This window comes from Amblyomma maculatum, chromosome 6, assembly GCF_055883805.1.
Source record: "Amblyomma maculatum isolate TAMU_Amacu chromosome 6, ASM5588380v1, whole genome shotgun sequence".
Lineage (NCBI taxonomy): Eukaryota > Metazoa > Arthropoda > Arachnida > Ixodida > Ixodidae > Amblyomma > Amblyomma maculatum.
The window spans coordinates 105,496,370-105,516,040 of record NC_139349.1 but is presented as its reverse complement, the minus strand read 5'-3'; the positions used below and the strand labels follow the sequence as shown (position 1 = coordinate 105,516,040).

Genomic DNA, 19,671 nt, shown 5'->3' with positions numbered 1-19,671 from the left:
GACGTCCTTCTCGACAGCTCCGAGACCGCGCAATCCGCCCCTCGGCCTGTGGCTTCAGAGTTCCCTCCGAGCACGCATCGGGAGCAGACGCGTTTCGCGAAAGCTCCCGTGCCTCTCGCCGCAAGTCGCGGCCCATCGACCCGAGTGGGGCTCCAGTTTCCTGGAAAAGCGTCTGCGTCTGGCGAACCTCGCGCTGCCGCAGCAGTTCCGGGGCATCGGGTGGCGCAACAACCATGGCGGACTCGCAACCTGAGGTACCAGGCTACGACCCCGACAGCATGGTGTGGACCACCAATCCTGCTACAAGCGGCACGCCGGAGTTGCACCAAATCCCTAAGAGTGCCGCGCTTGCGTTCGCTCGCCGAGCGAGAGGCAGCAATGCTGTACTGGCGCCCACCGCCGACGCGGCCTCCGCGGGTGCCATTGACGCTCGGCACGACAACATCACGCCAAAGCGGTTGATGTCCTAGAGGCCACTTCCGCTACCGAAACCGGCAGACACGGACTTCGTCCTGGTCGTGAAGCCCAAAACACGAGTCTCCTTCTCAACCCTCTTTCCGGAAAACAACCTCGGACTGGCGTTTGTCGCCCACCTCGAGACTGCCGCGGCTCGCGCCATCACTGCTGTTCCGGTAAGTGACCAAAACATCGTCCTCATTTACACCGCACACCCGAAGATTGCCGATGGGGTCATCGGTGATTTCACCATAAACTCCCCATATGGTGTGGTGCCTCTCGTCGGGCACCTCCGTTCGGATGATCGCAACATCTGCTACGGGATGGTCACCATCCGAAGCACCGATACCGAAGCCATGCGTTGTGAGCGCCTCCATTGGCGGGATGGAGAAATCCTGCACATAAGGAAACTGGGCGCTTCAAACAAAGCGCGGCTTACCTTCGCCGGTAAAGTGAAGCCGAAGTATGTGCATTATGATGCATTATTTATTCCGGTCCAAACTTATACTTCTTTAAAAGAACCGTGCCTGCATGTACACTGAGTGGTGCCATCGGACATCGACAGGACGCATGCCCAGGCCCAAAAACTGAAACGTGCGGACTTTGTGGCTCGGCTGCTCAACTCTTCGACGGTGTACGCGCACCGCATGAGTGCACGCCAAAAGGCTTGTTGTGCGCCGGCCCTCGTGTCACAGGGGACCGCACGTGTAAGGCCAGGTACCGTAAACCCGCACTATTGACGCGGGCCCCACCAGGGCCCAACAACAAGGGCAAGAAAAGAAAAATCAAGAGCAAAAAAGAAACCGAAACGCGATGGGGAACGCACCGACGACGTCCCCCCGTCCAACTCGCCCCCAGGACCCACAACCAGGAGCGGGTGCCTAGGAGATGGCCCAACATGGGCCAAATCATCGTGGACCTATCTCCAAGGTGACAGATGGGAAACAGGGTCCACCTCCACCTGCTCAAGGATGAGCGGGTGCCACCAACAAGGCGTCCAATCCGGGGAACCAGCAGTCTTGGGCAGACAGTGCAGCAGGGTTCACGGGTGAGCAGTACGGACAGGGTAGCCCCCCTCTGAACCCCCCCTCAAAATGCCATCCAAAACACTAGAGCAACTTGAAACCGCGACCGTACGCGAACAAGTCGAAATCTTAACCTGCAAACTGGCTTTGACCGAACAACGCCAGACAAAATTCATTTCATCTCCTGCCTCTCGGACGGACGGGACGGGGGAAACCATCCCTTCGGAGCAAGCGGCTCTGCGGCCAGATCAGTGCACTATAGAGACGAGGTTGAGCGCCATAGAAGCCCAGATCACGGCACATTTCAGCGCCTAAGAGGCACAATTCACAGCTGCCCTTCAAACCATAGTAGATAGGATCCCGAGCCTTATAGCAGCTCGCTTCTGAAACCGCCTGCAAAACCTGTCGGCAAGACCCGCAAGCTGGGGTCTGTTAAGCGCCTCTTAACCAACAGCGTGCACAACAAAATCACCAGAATTTAAACTCCCTCGGAGGCCTAGGATTCGTCGATGGAGAATGAGGCCCCACATACGGTAGTGGACCATGGGGCGAACCCTGACGGCTCCCCTCTCCTCCAGGGTGTGTCGCAAAATTTAAGTGAGAAACATGGCGGGCAACAATAGTAAACGCCGGTACTCGTGCAAAAATTCGGTCTCAACCACAATTCTTCAGTGGAACTGTAGTGGTTTCTGCACACGCACTAAGCGGGCCACCCTTCGGTTACTCTTAGCAACACTCCCAGAAATGCCCGCGGTGGTAACCCTCCAGGAGCCGGGAGAGAGCGCCACTGACCAATTATACGGTCAATCAACGGGATGCGCAGACTGCCCTCTGCGTCAACAAATATTTTACGGCTGCCCCGGTCGATTTGGACTGCACTACGGCCTGTTCATACGTATGGTGGCCCTCCTTCCGCTTAGGAAATAGGACCCATCACTACAAGTACTCAACATGTACAGTTCACCTTAACTTCCTAATGTAACATACATCGACATATTCAGCAAAGCCCTCAAAGTGGCAGGAAGGGAACCCCTCATAATAGCTGGGGATTTCAATACACTCGGTCCTCTCTGGGGCTACTGTAGGGAGGAGAAACGCGGACGAAAGCTGGCCGAGCTTATTTCCACGTTGGGCCTAACCCTCCACACGGATCCTGGTCTCCCCACCCGCCCGGATAGGTAACTCAGTGACACGGGACACATGCTCGGATCTTAAGTTTACCAAAAACAAGATGCGGAGTGGCACAACACCGGGGAAACCCTTAGCGACCACTGCATCCTCATCACAACACTGCACGAAACCTCTTACACGCTCTTACCATACACTTCCAGACTCGACACGCTTTCGATCTGAGTATATTAACTCTGAGCCTATAGCTCAACAGGGCTATGAATCCTGGTCTCAAAATTTGGGGGCCCAGCTTCGTAAGGTTGAACAACAGGTTAAACTCTCGGAGGCAACGCCAGCGGTGGACAACCACCTCTTGCACCTCTGGGAGGCCTGGCATAGCCTCATCCGCCGATGGCACCAGCAGAAGTATAACCACCAACTTAAAATTAGAATAACGGCACTCACCCAAGAGGCAGCCGAGTATGCGGCCCAAAGCTCTGACTCAAACTGGGTAGATCGATGCAAAACCACGGCTCGTCATGTCGAATCGGAGCATATGGCGCCTATTCCGCGCATTGATTGATCCGAGCCAAACATGCAACGAAACGCAGAAACGCCATATGGGAAGGGGGCACCTCTCCCAATGGATTGGAAAACCGCATTAGTCATCTTCATACCGAAACCCAGAAAAGCCATCAATGTCGAAAATATTCGACCCATTTCATTGACTTCTTTGTGGGGAAGTTGATGGAAACGATGGTCAGAGACTGACTCTCAATATCTAGAACCTAAACATGCATTTACGTACACCATGTGCGGTTTCCGCCCACACCGGTCCGAGTAGAACATCCTGCTCCAACTTCACAAAGAAGTCTTGGCTCCGGTCGAATACCATAGTAGCGACAAGGTGGTACTCGCCTTGGACCTCAACGGGGTCTTCGACAACGTAACCCATGACATCATGCTCACACATTTATTGCAGACAAACTGTGGACACAACACGTTTAGGTACATCCGACAGTTCCTCGCTGATCGGCAAACCTATTTACATATTCAAGACCAGGAGCATGGCCCTTATCCCTTGGGTACGAGAGGAACTCCACAGGGAGCGGTCCTCTCTCCCCTCGCCATGGCTGACCTCCCCCCATTGCTTAATGATGTCTCAGGCATGCTCTGTATGGCTATGACATCACGCTCTCGGCAGCCATCAATGTCGAACATATCAAGGCCAACCTGCAACAAGTGGCGACTATCGTCGCTGTGGCCTGGAATGCTCTCCGACCAAATCAGAAATCGAATACCTCCGGCCCAACCCGAAGTTTACCACTAAAATTTCCCTCGCCTTTGCTAGCGGCCCCATCCGTGAACGTAATGAGATAAGAGTTGTGGGACTCTTGGGAATTCGGGAAAGTGAAAACAGAGAAAAGCTACTTCGCAACTATTGGCCTGTTTCGGCAATATCACGCTGGAGTGACCGCTCAAGGTAACTGCAGTTGCCTTTGCAGCAGCTTTTATGTCCTTTTCTGTACGAAAATATGTACGCGGGTAGTACCGCAGATGAATGGAACTCACAGCGCGGTTTCCTAGCTGCGTTGGATTAAGATCATACGTGCACGGAATATCACACCTAAACTTCTTATGGTCTCGTAGTATGTACACCAAAACGTGAACGAGCTGCAGGCGTTTGTTATTGCGCTATTCGCCATGTGGCCGAAAGGCAGTCACGACAATTAAGAGTTGCAAAAGAACTGATCAAGTTTCAGAGCAGAAGTGCAATGCACGTTAACTGCCAAGGCAATTTGTCGCCGAAGGGCTACAATTGTTGCGCTCAACGCCTCTGTCATTCGCTCTCATCTTTATCCGACCGCAAGAAAAAAGTGAGAACAGATACCATTTTCTTTTTTGTACCCTGTGGCGCATCAAAACGCACCACACATTGCAGGAATATCGGGAGTTATGCTCGAAAATGCAGCAAGCGCCGTGCATTCAATGCAGACGGCCCATGTTTTTGCCTACCCCACGAAAGTCACTGCTGTCGCCAGCGCCGGCGCATCTCCACTGACGTACGTCACGGGCTGACGCTTGTGTATATTGCATAGTAGGGAAAAAACCATGATTAGGATATAAGACGACTCGGTGAATGACAAGAGGAAATACTGACAGTGAACAAATACTGCGATAACAGACTATAAAGATAACACAACAAGTATTCTAAATATAGTAAGGCCTTTATAGTCTTCTTTTATCGCAGTATTCGTGTTGTGGTGTCATGGATTGTGTCATATTCTTTTTTATTATTATGCAGTGCAATTTGGAGTAATCTCTATAAGTATCTGTGTTTGCAAAAAAAAGTGACTTTGTTGAACTTATTTCTCAATCACAACGCCCTAGCACGTACTTCACTGATTGACCGGCTTACCATTTAACTCTATTCTCAAACCTCATAGATGCACGACTGGTAGCCATATAGAGGATCCCGTCCCTCTGTTCATCGTTAAGGGGGGAGGGGGATGACACTTGGTCCCCATGAAGCTAAGCTGGACACAGAGGCACAGTGCAACATAATACCCCAGAACAAATTGCCAAAAAAAATGGGATGAGACTACACGTGCAACCATCTAAGGTCAGGAGAATATAAACATACACCAAACAAAATCTAAGTGATGACTGAAGTCAGAGGAACCTGTGCTGTAAGAGGTCAAACCATGAAGGTGAAATTCCGAATCGTCGATACTGACGTCACACCTGTACTAAGACAGAATGCAGTCCAAGAAAGTTCAAGAAAAGCTATTATTCAAGGCGTTGGATGCATTAAAAGTTTTGAGTATGATGTGGGCATCAAGGAAGAAGACAGCAAACAGAGAACAAACCACCGAGAATGATTCCCGGTTTCAAGACGAGTGCTCAAGAGCTCGGTGCAGGACGACTGTGTGGTATCATAAGACAGGGCTGTCATACCAGTATCATCTGGAGTGAAGTCCGGAGTGTGCTTCACGAAAGCCACCCAGGAAAGGATAAAACTGGGATGGTTGCAGGAAGCCACATTTGGTGGCCGAGACAGCAGCAGCATGCTCTCAGCATCAAAGCCAACAGTGCAGTCTCTCAAAACAGGCCCCCGGGATCACTGAAGCAGAAGCAGAGCAGTTTATGGAGAAGAGGCGACTGAACTGACAGAAAGCGGATGCCCATAAAATCCTGCCCCGCCAGCGCAGTGCAGTGGTTAGGGCGCTCATCTATAGTGCCCAAGAAGGCGGGATCTAGTCCTGGCCTCGGTGGCCACTGTTTGATGGACACAAAAAGCGAGGCAAGCGTCTGTGTGCTGTACAATGTCAGTGCACGTTAAAGAACCCAAGGTGGTGGAAATTTCTGGAGCCCTCGACTACAGCGTCTTTTATAGCCTGAGTCATTTTGGGACAATAAACCCCACAAGCCAGAACCAAGCCAATCCAAAAGCCAGGTCACACACAAGCTGGTGGGCATGCCACTTACATTGCTACCCCTGCGAAAGTCAACACTAATGGTGATAGATCATCAATGTGAAGGAGTCGGTGTGTGTTTAGAAAACCAGGACCAATGCAGTCACTAGCTCTGCCTTTGACTTCCTTGCTTGATTTAGCTGCACCGTTGACAGCTTTTCAGTGCTCCTTCTCCTGAGTTCAGAGTCTGCCTTCTTGAATGAAGCACACCTGGCACAGTGGTGCAGCATCTCTTCAATGAGCTTGTCCACATAAGCTGCAAAATATGATGTTACTAATGGCACAGTGCAGTTGGCTTTACATACCATAGGTTGCCTTTGTCTTCACTGGGTAGACAACTTAATCTTTTTTTTGCACACTGCATTTTCCTCTTCTATTTGGGCCCACCACTTGCAGTGGTTGCTTGCAGTCGGCCTGCATTTTCATTCTGGTGCAGAGCTGCCAACTGCGTTCTGAAAATTCCATATCACAGTTAACTTCTTTGCACAAGGAAGAAACTTTCCTTGGCCTTTAATGCACGGTGGAATCTTACACCTTTAACATACCTTGCAAACATCATCTCGGGTGTGAAAGCGACGGACTTTGGGCAAATCTGGTTATCAGGCTGTGGTATGACTCGAGGCTCGAAGTTTGCCCAAAAGATGACAGCTGCTCGATATCTTTTAGCAACGATTTGTCCAGAGCGATCGCCACAAGTCGCGAATAAGGTGGGGTACCTGGAAATGTTTGCATTCTTCAGCAGACTGCATAAGTGTGCCACATGTGTAACTTTACCTGGCAGCAGCCACTTCCCTCCCATTCGGTATGTCATGATGCCGGCATCTTCGATAAACATCCCCATGCCCAATGTGCACATTGATAATGGGGTTGAGCATGCCTAAAGAAAGTTTCGGTGGTAAATATTGCCACAACACAAAGGACAGTGACCAAAAAGTGATTTAATGCACGGTGGAATATTACACCTTGAGCATACCTTGCAAACATCATCTCGGGCGTGAAAGCGACGGACTTTGGGGCAAATCTGGTTATCAGGCTGTGGTATGACTTGAGGCTCAAAGTTTGCCCAAAGGATGACAGCTTCTCGATATCTTTTAGCAACGATTTGTCCAGAACGATCGCCACAAGTCGCGAATAAGGTGGGGTACCTGGAAATGTTTGCTTTCTTCAGCAGACTGCATAAGTGTGCCACATGCGTAACTTTACCTGGCAGCAGCCACTTCCCTCCCATTTGGTATGTCATGATGCAGGCACCTTCGATAAACATCCCCATGACCAATGTGCACATTGATAATGGGGTTGAGCATGCCTAAAGAAAGTTTCGGTGGTAAATATTGCCACAACACAAAGGACAGTGACCAAAAAGTGATTTAATGCACAGTGGAATCTTACACCTTGAGCATACCTTGCAAACATCATCTCGGGTGTGAAAGCGACGGACTTTGGGGCAAATCGGGTTATGAGGCTGTGGTATGACTTGAGGTTCAAAGTTTGCCCAAAAGATGGCAGCTTCTCGATATCTTTTAGCAACGATTTGTCCAGAGCGATCGCCACAAGTCGCGAATAAGGTGGGGTACCTGGAAATGTTTGCTTTCTTCAGCAGACTGCATAAGTGTGCCACATGTGTAACTTCACCTGGCAGCTGCCACTTCCCTCCCATTCGGTATGTCATGATGCAGGCACCTTCGATAAACATCCCCATTACCAAGGTGCACATTGATAATGTGGTTGAGCATGCCTAAAGAAAGTTTCGGTGGTAAATATTGCCACAACGCAAAGGACAGTGACCAAAAAGTGATGTTTACATCCTCAATGAGACTTGACAAAAGAAATTTGCCTGATGTATTGGACAATGAAATTTGAAGAGCAGTAGCTATCAAAACAGGTCAAGTGTTGTTTTTGTGAAAGCGTTTTCCGACATGTTTGAAGCCTCTAATGGAAAGTCTCATTACGCTGATGATAACTAGACTGTTACAAAGGCAAAGGCCCCTTCCACATTTCTCTTACTGAGCTTATCACATGCCAGCTTATCACCTCTCGGAAGCGCCCGTGTGACGAACTAAGTGGGATAATTAAATGCGCGTTGAACTGCTGCTGTTGAACGTAATACTAACACGCAACTATCTGGAAAATCGTTCATTTATTTATTTAATATACACCTCGGTCTGGGCTGTATAAGCTTAATTTGAGGTAGTAAGACCACTCAGTCGACAAGAAAGTACTTCACCGAATTAGAGTTGTCGAAGAATTGGCGAGCTTTGATGACGACGCGCACCGGCTGCAGCATTGCTGTTGCTTTTATGGAAAAAAAGAAAGGCTGAAGTTGGCTCTTGCACGACCCTTCGTTTTTTTAGGAGAATACTGCTCCGTGAAGAAGCCAGCATCGTTTCCATCCTTCCAGCTATAGGATCGTTAGCTTCACAAGTGATAAGAACAAATTAAAATGCGCGCACCGTTCTTCCTGCCGCTCACCGATCTGTTTAGCGCTAACTCCATGGACTAAATCTTGCTCGGTGAAATGTCTGCTGCACGCATTAGAATGGCCACTCGCTTCTTTGCCCATTCATTTCTTGATTAGCGAAGATTATGTGAGCTTATTTTGAGGGTAGCAATGGAAGCCTGCGCTAAGTTCTGTCGCTTCCGTCCGGGTACAGAGCAATAACGGACCATAACAAGAGCTTAAATAAACTTCAGCAGCCTCAGCAACTATGCAAGACCAAAAAGTGCAATGCTGGCACTCGTTATCAACCAAAATGCGACTGTTAGCTTTTAAAACACAAATTCAATCGAGCATCTACTCCATCAGCAGTAAGAGGAGTCACGTGATCCCACTTGCTCCCCTAGATCGACACTAGCGCTGTTCGCTCCAGTGGTGGTGCTCACGCCCAATAGTGGAAGTTGTACAGCCTCGTCTTCACAGGAGCTCAAGAAAGAATGGAGTCTGTGCAAGCGCATTATATGGTGGGGACCAGAACATTCATGGGCACCACGAAAAGCAGGAACGCACTTTCAAACACTTGTAAGAATGTGATCAGTGGGTATAAATATGCACTCGAGCACAAAGAGAGTGCTAATTTGCTTGTACAATGTGCGAACACTTCATAATTTGTCTATGGACATTGGCGCATACTTGAAAAGTTTAGAGTGCAGTCAGAAGTATTCCATAAGGTTGCAGAACCCAAGTAAAATTTAAAGTATGCGAAGATCAATGACACAGTCTGCATTGAGAGTCTTGGGGAATATTGAAAAACTATGTAAAACCTATAAATATATACTGACTGTACTAATGCAGCACCTCTAATAAAAAAATTACACATCACAGCAGTGTTCCCACAAAATTTTACTTACTTTTCCGTATGGCTATAAGCAACTCTCCATCACCCGCACTGACAGCTGCACACCAGTACAGGTGGTTCACCACTGGCTGTATCCAGTCAACAAGAGCAGCACAGGCAGTCTTCTTGCTTTCTGCTGTTAGCCGTTTCTTGATCGCAGTAAACAGAATCACATGAGGTAAATGAGTTGACAACTGCAAGATATGATCCCTCGAAATCAGTGTTTCCTTAGCCACCGAGGCACTCTGGCAGATATCACAATGTTCGCAGTGATAGAGGAGCTATACAATGAGCTATACATAAATTATTCAAGGCAATCACGCGAAGTACAGGTGTTGTACTATGTTCCAACATGATCACAACGGCTGCATTGCATTAGATCATCCATACTGGCAAAACTGGACACTCACCTCTACCGCTTCGGTAGGCTGCTCATCAGCAATTCCGGGAACTGCGCCGCAACGAAGCAGTCTTCGTTTCGAAGGATCGGGCGCGCCTTTGAAGGCTTATAACACCTGCAGGCTTATAACAAGACAAGAGAGGTATCGCGGGAAGTCAGAAATTGGTACCGAGTTCGGCCCATACCAAGAAACATGGACCCCCGCCTACACCCGGGAAGGAGGCAGGCAAGGGCAGAGTATTATGAAAAACATTTCGGTCAACAAGACACGTCAAGGTTCACCGACGCAGCCTTATACGAAACCAACGCAAAGAGGGCGATAGCCACGGTCACAGACTGCGAAGGCCGGGAGGTAGTTAGCGCCTCGATCCAAAACTGTACAGTCACGGAGGCAGAGGAAGTGGCTATTGCACTGGCCATTAGGCAAGGAAGAGAAACGGGAGAGAGTCTGACGATACTGTCAGACTCTCAATCCGCGTGCAGAAATTTTCAGCGGGGTAAATTATCTAAGGTAGCGCACCAAATCCTTTTTTCCACAAGCGAGCCAACAAAACAATACACTCAAACACTAGTGTGGATTCCGGGGCATGCAGGGATCACGGGGAATTCGTACGCAGACAGGGTAGCACGAGGACATGCAACCTACCGTGCGCCCAACAGTCTCGCGACAGAGGACCTGATTCCGCTTGACCCTGACTACACCACAATACTACAACACTACAGAGGCTTGCGGAAAGTATATCCGGAGCCGCATAAAAAGCTCAGCAACGAGGAGGCCACAGATTTGAGGCGGCTACAGACTGGCACCTTCATTAATTTACACATATTACACATGATGCATCCCACGACATTCAGAGACGAGTGCCCGTGGTGCGGGAAAACCCCTACCCTGTACCACATAACATGGGAATGCAGCTCACATCAACTACAAAAAATTGAAAACCCAAATGAAAGACAGTGGGAGGCTTTGCTGGCCAGCTCTGACCCGGAGGCTCAGCTCTACCTGGTCACAAGAGCTCGCAAGCTGGCGAAAGCCAGTGGTGCCCTGGACTGGGGGCGCCAACCACTCGTCAGCCTCGGTTGAAGAGGCGAAGAAAAGATCCCAGAGCCGATAATAAAGTTCACTCACTCACTCACTCACTCACTCAAAGTGCAAGGAGCAGACCCTGCGCGCAGTTTGGTTCGGCACACCAAGAGCCTCGAGCCATCGTTTCCGTTGCTCAGCGACGGTCGGGAAGCGATGGAATGTGACTCCCACAGTACCATCGGTGCTCATGCAGCCAAGGACTGCGCACCGCCTCTTTGCCATGAGAGCAACAAACCACGAAGTTAACGTAGCAAACCACGTACTGTACGCACTGTACGCGCAATAAATGCAGCGAAAAGAAACGGCGACGAACGTAACCAGGCTCGCAGCTGTGATGGGCAAAAAGAGCGCAGATAGGGACGGAAGCGTGAGGATACAGATAAACTACCTCAGCTGCTTTGAAATTCATAGAGAAATGTATGCCCTATTTTGAAGGAATGATTTGAAGCAGATAATAGACTAGCGCCTGTCACATCACACGCATTTGATTGATATTAAAATATGTATTGGTGGGCATGAAGTGAGTACGCAGGAAGACAAAAACAGCCTGTATTTATTTTTAGAATATTACTTGCAAAGCAAAGAGTATACGCTCAGCGAATCACCAGACCAGCGCCCTCAAAAATGTGATGTCATATCCGGTGACAAAAATTTCCGTTGGGTGCTGCCCGTGTCAGCGAAAGTGCAACTTCGGGAGCCGGTTAAATTATTAAACGACAATTTCGCCGTTCTCGCTGGCCGTTTGGACATCACCATGCCCCATTCTACGCAAATAAAGAATATAAATAACATGGTTAGCCTATGTCGCGGTGCCCCTTTAAGGCTTGCCCCCCCCCCCACCTTTTTTTTCCCTCTCATGTAAATATTATCAAATAAATGTTTTTCACCACCACCACCGTGGCTTCAAACATACTCGGAAAACCGAAATGAACCGCAAGCCCAGGCGACCGACGTCATTCTGGCAGATATCCAGAATACTGCAGATCCTGGGGGTCTCCACCATCAAAAAAAGGTCGCCCGCAAAGTCTAAGCCGGGTAATCGGCGAATGTTGCCCATGCCAAAGGGAGATTACTTCAGTTGGAATCCGATGCCTGATCAGAGCAATTCTTGCTCAATGTTTGCTGTATACAGGATGTAAAGGAGTGGCGATAGAGGGCACCTGGCCATGCCTCAAGCCCCTCGTAACTGCAATGGGCACCGAGACAGCAGGACCGAACTGAACGACAACCCTATTGTCCTTTTAGAGGCGTTGGATAGTCTTCACCAGCAGCTCCGGAAGCCTCAGTTCTAATAAGCGGCTGAGCTCCTCACGAGGCACGTTATCGTAGGCTTGCTCAACATTAAGAAAGCAACACCACAACGATCGCCCGTCCTTCCTCGCTACCTCCACGCACTCCGTTAGTATGAATGGATTGTCATCCAAGCTGCGACCAGGGTGAAAATGATTTTGGAGCTCAGTCAGGAGGCCAGCCGATTCCACTCAGCCCCGGGAACTGTTGAAGCTGCTGCCATCCTAAGGTGCATCCACACGACGGACCAGACTTGGTCCGTTGTGACATACCACTTCCGATCTGACAGGGCCGCGGACTGGAGCGGACGATAAATTGGGCAACATTTTTTCTAGCGGTGGCCCTCTGACTTTTTGGAGGATTTGCACTCATTGGGTCTTGCAACGGTGCAGCGCTGGCCTGTCTGGCTCGGTAGCTGAATCGACATCGCTAGCATCTCATTCAAAGCAGGCACGGGCGACCAGCTGTTTTTCACGTGCTGCTGCAACCGTGGCATCCTGGTCGGATGACGCCACATTTTACTTTTTGGCGCTCGTGCAACCGTTTCCTACTTTGTGGGACAGCAGCCGAGACGACTCTGAGTTGTCCGAAGAAAGAACTCCTGTGGATGAACATTTGCAAGCAAATGTCATCTGAATACCCTGCGTACGGGCCATACTGAGTGGGTAAGTAAAACATGTCTACCTCTGCGTGCACGGTTAGGCTCAGAAGGATGACGGATGGGGCTAGTTGGTGCAAGTATGGCAATTTTCCTTCTCTATTTTCACGCGTGTTGTTTAGTCTTCTTACGCGAAAACAGCTCTATAAATACAGCGCCATAAATACGTAGAGCATGCTGAGTGCGTGATTTGTGTCCATTTTCCGCATGCCGTGCACGGGCCGCCTTGCTTATAGTGTTTACGTGCCACATCGACGAAAAATCCTATTCACGTAGTGCTATTTCTTTTTTTTTTCTTTACAGAAAGGCTAAAAACAGTCTTCGCGAACAAGCGGCGGACATGCCGTAAAGAGGAAGTGACTAAGCATGAAGGGACAGCTGTAGTGTGAAATGGAAATTCTTTTGCTGTTTAAAGCTTCTTTTTGCTGTGCCACGCCCGGGGCACCGGTATGCCACTAGAGCATTTTCAGAAGAGGCAAGTCATTGAGAGGCACCTCAATGCAGCTGAATGAAGGATGTCATGCTGAATGTTTATTTATTTATAACACTATGTGCTGCAGTTGCTATTATCAGTGACCTTGCTGCCATGGCACTGCACGTCGATGTTGCTCATTAAAAAATGTCATCTGGCTGGATGTTTTCTTTAGCAGACTCTATCTGTGAAGTGGCTTTCGAGGTAGAGCAGAGCCTTGCTGCCATGGTACTGCACCTTTGTCCTTAAAGTATGAGCACAGCTGCTCACACACAGCAGCCCCAAATGCATTGGGGCGTTCACGTGTTGCCTGTTGCAAGCCAAAAAATGTGTGGTCGTAATCACTAGCATCTTGCACACACTGTTCCAGTGGAGCTTGCATCTCATGGCAGAGAAAATTGTGCAGGGCACAAGCTGCAAAGACAAGTACAGCTCTCTCCGGTCTTGCTTCAATTACTGTGTGCAGGCACCGCAAACGATTTGCCAAAATCCCAAAGGCGCTTTCGGCGACCCTCCGAGCTTTGGACAGCCAGTAAAACAAATTATACCATAAAGCAAAATGAAGGTTCACAACCTAAAAAAAAAAAGGTCATGCACTCGTCGTAGAACAGACTTGTGGGCTATTTGGTTCATTTTGATAAAAGAGGACTACCCGGCTAGGGCAGGGTAAGTGGAAGAAATGAAAACGACACCACAGGAAGAGTAATCACACCCACTGTAATCCACACCATGCACGGACAGTCATAGCTGTCTCGAATTAAAGAAAGTTCAGTAACATTTCAGTTGTTTCACTTCCTTAAAACCATCTGCAGGGGGTATTACATACATATATGACGGTCTGTGGTATGCCATGGACATAGACGGAAGAAGCATTCCTATCCTGTGTAATGCTTGAGTTAGAATCAGAGTGCAGCATATTACTCTGGCCAAGAACGTACCCTTTTCCTCTATAAATCAAAATTCAACAGATGAAATACATGACAGCATTCAGCTTTTCACACTAAATGGTTAAAGGCGAGAGAGGCGTCTATTCGGGCACTCGTGCCTGCTACAATTTCATTGACACAAGAAGCACACTCACGCACAAATGCAATAAATATTTTCACCCTTACATAAATGGTTTCACAGTGAAACACACGGTAATCTATTATGTGGTATGTTTATTTCGTTAGTGTGCATTATGTACAGTACCTACTGATTTATTGTGGCTGTAACATTGTGTCGGAGACTCCTGTTTGCCAGATATTTTGACAATTTGCGGCACTGCGAAAATGCCAAGGTTTCTGTTTTAGCTATTTTAGTCTCCAGCTTGGAATACACTGGCGCTCTCAAAAATTCATAGCATGTACTTTGGAGCTTACCTGTAATTAAAGACTCTCTGGTCAGCTGACAGGAGAAGCATCATCACCCACGAAGACAGGTGGCAGACATATATCCGGTGTAGCTGCTACTTTGACCAATTCAGTTAAGTTGGCCCTCTCGTCATTCATTGCTCGTTGGAGTGGTGTCTGCCAAACTCCGATATCACTTTGTGACCCTGGAGCTCTCACGTCAAGATAAATTTATACGCTGCATCCACCACAGCAAACAGGACTATACTTAACGATTTTTTATAGTTGAAATATATGGACCCCTATCGTGGTGGCTTCAGAATGACATGTTTTCCATCCATGGAACCATGGCCAGGCTTCTGTTTTGGGGGTCCTCAGGTAGTCTCCCTTCAGCTCTTGATAAATTGCGTTACAGGTTTCTGGGACAATCTCGTTAACTGTCGAATGTCCCAACCGGAACTGTTGGCTCAGTGAGTAGTGGCTCTCCCCTAGATAATGAAAGGCATTGTTTAGAAAATGTGGAACCTCCATCTAAAGTTATGTATAACACTCAGCTAGAAGAAATGACTGTGTGTGAGTATGTACTGAAACAAGATATTTAATGGTGTTCTACCGCGGATACCTCGAAAAGACCAGTCCGAGGACTTTTACAGTCTGGACAATTGTTGCCTCCTTTTGTGCTTACGTTCCGTTCGCGCCCACTTATGCATCATGAACAGCCTTCAACTATCCTAACTTTCCATTTTGCTGAACTACATTCTCAGTGTACTTTGTAGCTAGCTGCAGGTGTAACTAATGTAAGCGCATGGAGATGACAAGTTTGCTCTTAGTGTTACAAATATATTGGCGTTAAGCTTCCTGCGTGTGTGCCAGAGGATGCGAAGCTTTGTAGACCTAGCAGCACAGCCATGGAATAATTCAGAGTAAACATTACTAACCAGACGCAAGGTAGCGAAGAGCGACTTGCAGTCTTGTCGGCGAAATCGGCGAGCGCATCACAGTCTCCTGTCGCATAATACTGGGTCCGACGCGCGACAACAGCTGCATAAACTGCTCCAGCGTGACGCAGAGAAGCCACCGGTACTCGCCTGGGTTTGAGAACAGCAGCTCTTTGTACAACTGGTTCTGAACGAGACTATTTCGGTATATCCAGTCTTTCTGCCAGCATCGTTGTTTGCGAGCACGCAAGTCTTCTTCGTCGTCAATAGCTATTGCTAGAGCAAACGCAGCAAGCCACCTATTCCAATCGGCCTCCATTTTGGCGAGTACTCTCAAAAGCAGTGCGCAAGGAGATCGGCTGGGGCACATGCTATCGCTAGACATCAAAGCGTCACCTGGCGCCGGTTTCGATCTGCGTCTGCTGAGCGCAAGGTAGGAGTAAGGGTAGAGAGAAGCCTGCGAGGGTAACTGGAGCGGACGGGTGCCGTTAGAAGGCGCAGAACGCAGTTTTGCCACGCTCTCCCACGTCCCGCAATATTGTGATCATGACAGTACACGTTTTGAACTAGTAAAACTTCTCTCGGACACAGAAAATTGCTAAAACACAGTGCCGCTCATACTGAATACCAGAGAAACCTTAACTGTCAAATAATCTGGCCCAAGTGGTCAAATGTAACTGCACTACAGACCCTGCCCACGAAACTGGCAGCATAATGACTAGGTTAAAATGTTTTAAGGACAGATGCATTGTCCCAAATAAGCATTCAAATACTGTCTTGGATTACCAAAGGACAACACTTTTCTCTTCGCTTGCTAAATTATTTCCTCTGCAGAATTCCAAGTTGCATGTAGATTTGAATTGCAGTCCTGCTTCCTGCAAAAACTCAGTTATTGTGTTATGCAATGAAAATTTGGCAGCACAAGAGAAAGAATTGCTTCTCAGAACATCAAGTGTTTTCCACATGCGATTATAGAACCCACAACAGTCCGATGATCTGCAGTTGCGAATAGATGAAGTGGTCATTTGGGGGATTGCTGCCACCCAATCAGCTGTGAGCACAGCCTCTACCATAACGGAGTCAAGAATGTCGGAAGCTCTTACTCTGAACCGCATGATGAAATAGATTTCACCTTGCTTAAACAACATCCATTACCAACTTTCTCTATTACTGCTACAACTCACATGCACATCATCACATCCACTTTCTGCAACAGAATGAAGTGCAACTTAAGTGCTATGAAGTGTGTTGTTGGCTAACTGTACCACATCAAAGGTGCATAAGCAGATTATACAAAAAAAGTTCAACAGTTGGCATCATTTCCCTCTATCCATATTTTTACATTTGTTTATGATTTATACGCATGCGGTAACTTACATATGGCGGCTTCCAGGTACACCAAGTCGAGCACCTTTTTCCCAATGCGATCCTTTTGGATGTTGGTCCACACCCCATACAGGGATTTGGTCTTTAGTTCTTCTGCAGCAAACAAGGTGTAACAGGGGTCTGGTAAATCTTCCAGCACTTGTATGGCCGCAAGGGTGCTCAAGGTGCTCCAAGAGTGCCTTGTCCAGCAGGGCCCCACCTCCAATGTCCACCTGCAAGAGCAGCAATTCAGAAATAAGCGGCATCAGTATAGAAAACAGTGACAATTATCTATGTGGCATGTACATGCCAGATAGATAATTGTCACTTTTACTGGCTAAATGACACAAAGCTCAAAAAAGGCCAAAAATAATGCTTTCACTCCTTTACACAAAGCGCAACACAAGCCATGTAACCCATCTGAATGAGAAGCCATGTAACCCATCTGAATGAGCAAAATTCTAAATATCTTGAAGCTTGGAGTGATTCTGGTCCTCTCCCTCCCAAGCTTGATACTTCCAAGAATGCTGCAAGAGTATCATTATATGGCTAACAAAATCCCTCCACTGGCAAGATTTAGAGAAAAGCTGTGCAAATAACAATGCAAGATTAAATCAGTATTCATTCCCCACTAAGCTGGCAGCACATAAAATGTACAGAATATACTGCAATAAGCAAGATTACGCCGCGCTGAAAGACTAAAGGCAACTTGGGAGGCTAGCGATGAAGATTAACAATCAGGGATAAAAAAACAATGTGAATCAGTAATCTCAATGTATTCATGTATATCAAGGAAAATGACTGGAAAGTATGCAATGCATTGAACATGTGGTCTTTGATGGCACAATCTCAACTAAAGAAAAAATAGTTTGTACGTGGCAAAATATATTGAATTCACAGACCTGGCTTCTCAGTGTAAAGTAATTCCAAAGGAAGAAAATTGGTATATTAAGCTGAATGGCCTAAAGCAATATGAAGGCTATGAGGAGCAGCATAGGTGAGCATCTGGAACAGTTAAGATCCCCTTCAGTTCTTCTAAATTCACTGAAAATGAACAGTTCATAAACATTTTGTATTTTAACTCCACTGAAACACAACCTTGTAGCCAACAGTGGCTTCGTCAAGCAGAGATTATTGCCATTCATTCTCAGGCAATCTGCAATGCTTTCTTTATCTACGATGCATGAATGACGGTCTATTTCACGCAATTACATATAGCAAGAAAAAGGATGTAACGAGCTCAATGAAGGTAGTATAATATGCACACGTTTGCCAATTTATGAAAGGTATTAGCTAACAATTTTTCTAGCAACCTGACAACTGACTGACAGTTAGGACAGGCACAGTGAGAAAAAAATTGTCTCATGCCAATCTGATTTTGGCAATAGTAACTTTATGTTCGTTCATTGCCAATCTTCCGAGCGACTGAAGCCTATCCAAACGTCATTCGGCAGTGAAGAAGCAGTAGACGATGATCAGATGATGGTCAGATGGAGAATTATATTTACAGAAGAAAAATAGTATACATTGGCAAACTGTAAATTACAGTAACAGGAGTCACACAGACAACTGCAACTTAAAGGAATATAGACACCATTTTTTGAAGCGTCAGAAGGAATGCGATTGCTTTCCTGGTTATACAGAGATGCTCCCCAAGCAATCCCAACCTCGCACGTTTCCGCGAAGATATTTTAATTTGATTTTAAAAACAAGCCAGGCAAGTACTCCGTTTTTCAAAACCCATTGGCATCGACATTTCTGTGACGAAAACGTGTACATAGGTAAACAACATGACGTCATCAAACAACTGTGACGTGGAGTCGGCAAAGCAAAGAGCAGTGAAGACACATGGCCAGACTCGAACAGCGCCACCGCCGCTTCCGGCCTTGCCCTGAGAAAGAACTCCGCTTCTGCTCGCTTTACTCGATGGCTTCTTCGTTGGTGCATGTTACAATCTCACCGGTGTACGTATGGAGACTGCCTGCTAAACTCAGGCCCCAACAGCATGCCTGCACAAGTGCAGGGCTTACGGCAACGGTGCCTGTCGATGGCGCGCCGGGAACATAGTGCGCCGCTCCCCGCCTACCCTAGACGTCGCTAGCCCTAGCTAGTTTCACATCGAAGCGCCAGCGAAAGGCGCTTCGGAACGAGCTAACGCTGTAAAAAACGTCGGAGTTTAGCGCCGCTTTACTGGCAAGCCCATCTCGTAAAATAATTTCTTGTTATGCGCGACGCCTTCAGCAGCGGAGCTAGCTGACATCAGGTGCGTCGCACCAGGCAGCAGCTGTTGGAAAAAAAAAAAGTTCGCTTGTATCACTGTAAATATTTCTACCAGGACCTCTGTATTGGCCGAATAATCCTTCCTCGCAATTTAATCGTGACTGATAGTCCTTTGTACAAATAGCTATGTAAGCGAATGAACAGCGATCTGCGATAGCTAGATTACCGATAGCGGATGCTGAGGCAGCTATGACTTGGGAGCTGATCGCGGCGGCCACGGCTTTACGCACCCAGATTGCCTTGACTGCGCCAGATGGCGCCACATGCTTGGACGGCGGCACGCAGGCCTGCCGTGTCGGAACCAATCAGCGCGTGAGCATGGGAGTCATCGGGAGAGCTTACGGGTTACGTGGCTGATCGCATCATTACTAAAACATTTTTTAGAACAGCTTGGCTCACAGCGTTGGCCAACCGCCCAGGTAACGCAAAATGTTGCTTGAACTTTATCTGA

General features: G+C 47.8%; 1 long non-coding RNA gene across 1 annotated transcript in view; it reads left to right on the top strand.

The window, feature by feature from the left end:
* The window catches only part of LOC146186488 (uncharacterized), a 92,222-nt gene extending 77,693 nt beyond the window's left edge, over window positions 1–14,529 (top strand). The window contains exon 4 of the long non-coding RNA XR_014708124.1: window positions 13,138–14,529. This is a non-coding gene — a long non-coding RNA (uncharacterized LOC146186488). The remainder of the gene's footprint in view (window positions 1–13,137) is intronic.
* The last annotated feature ends 5,142 nt before the right edge of the window (window positions 14,530–19,671 follow it).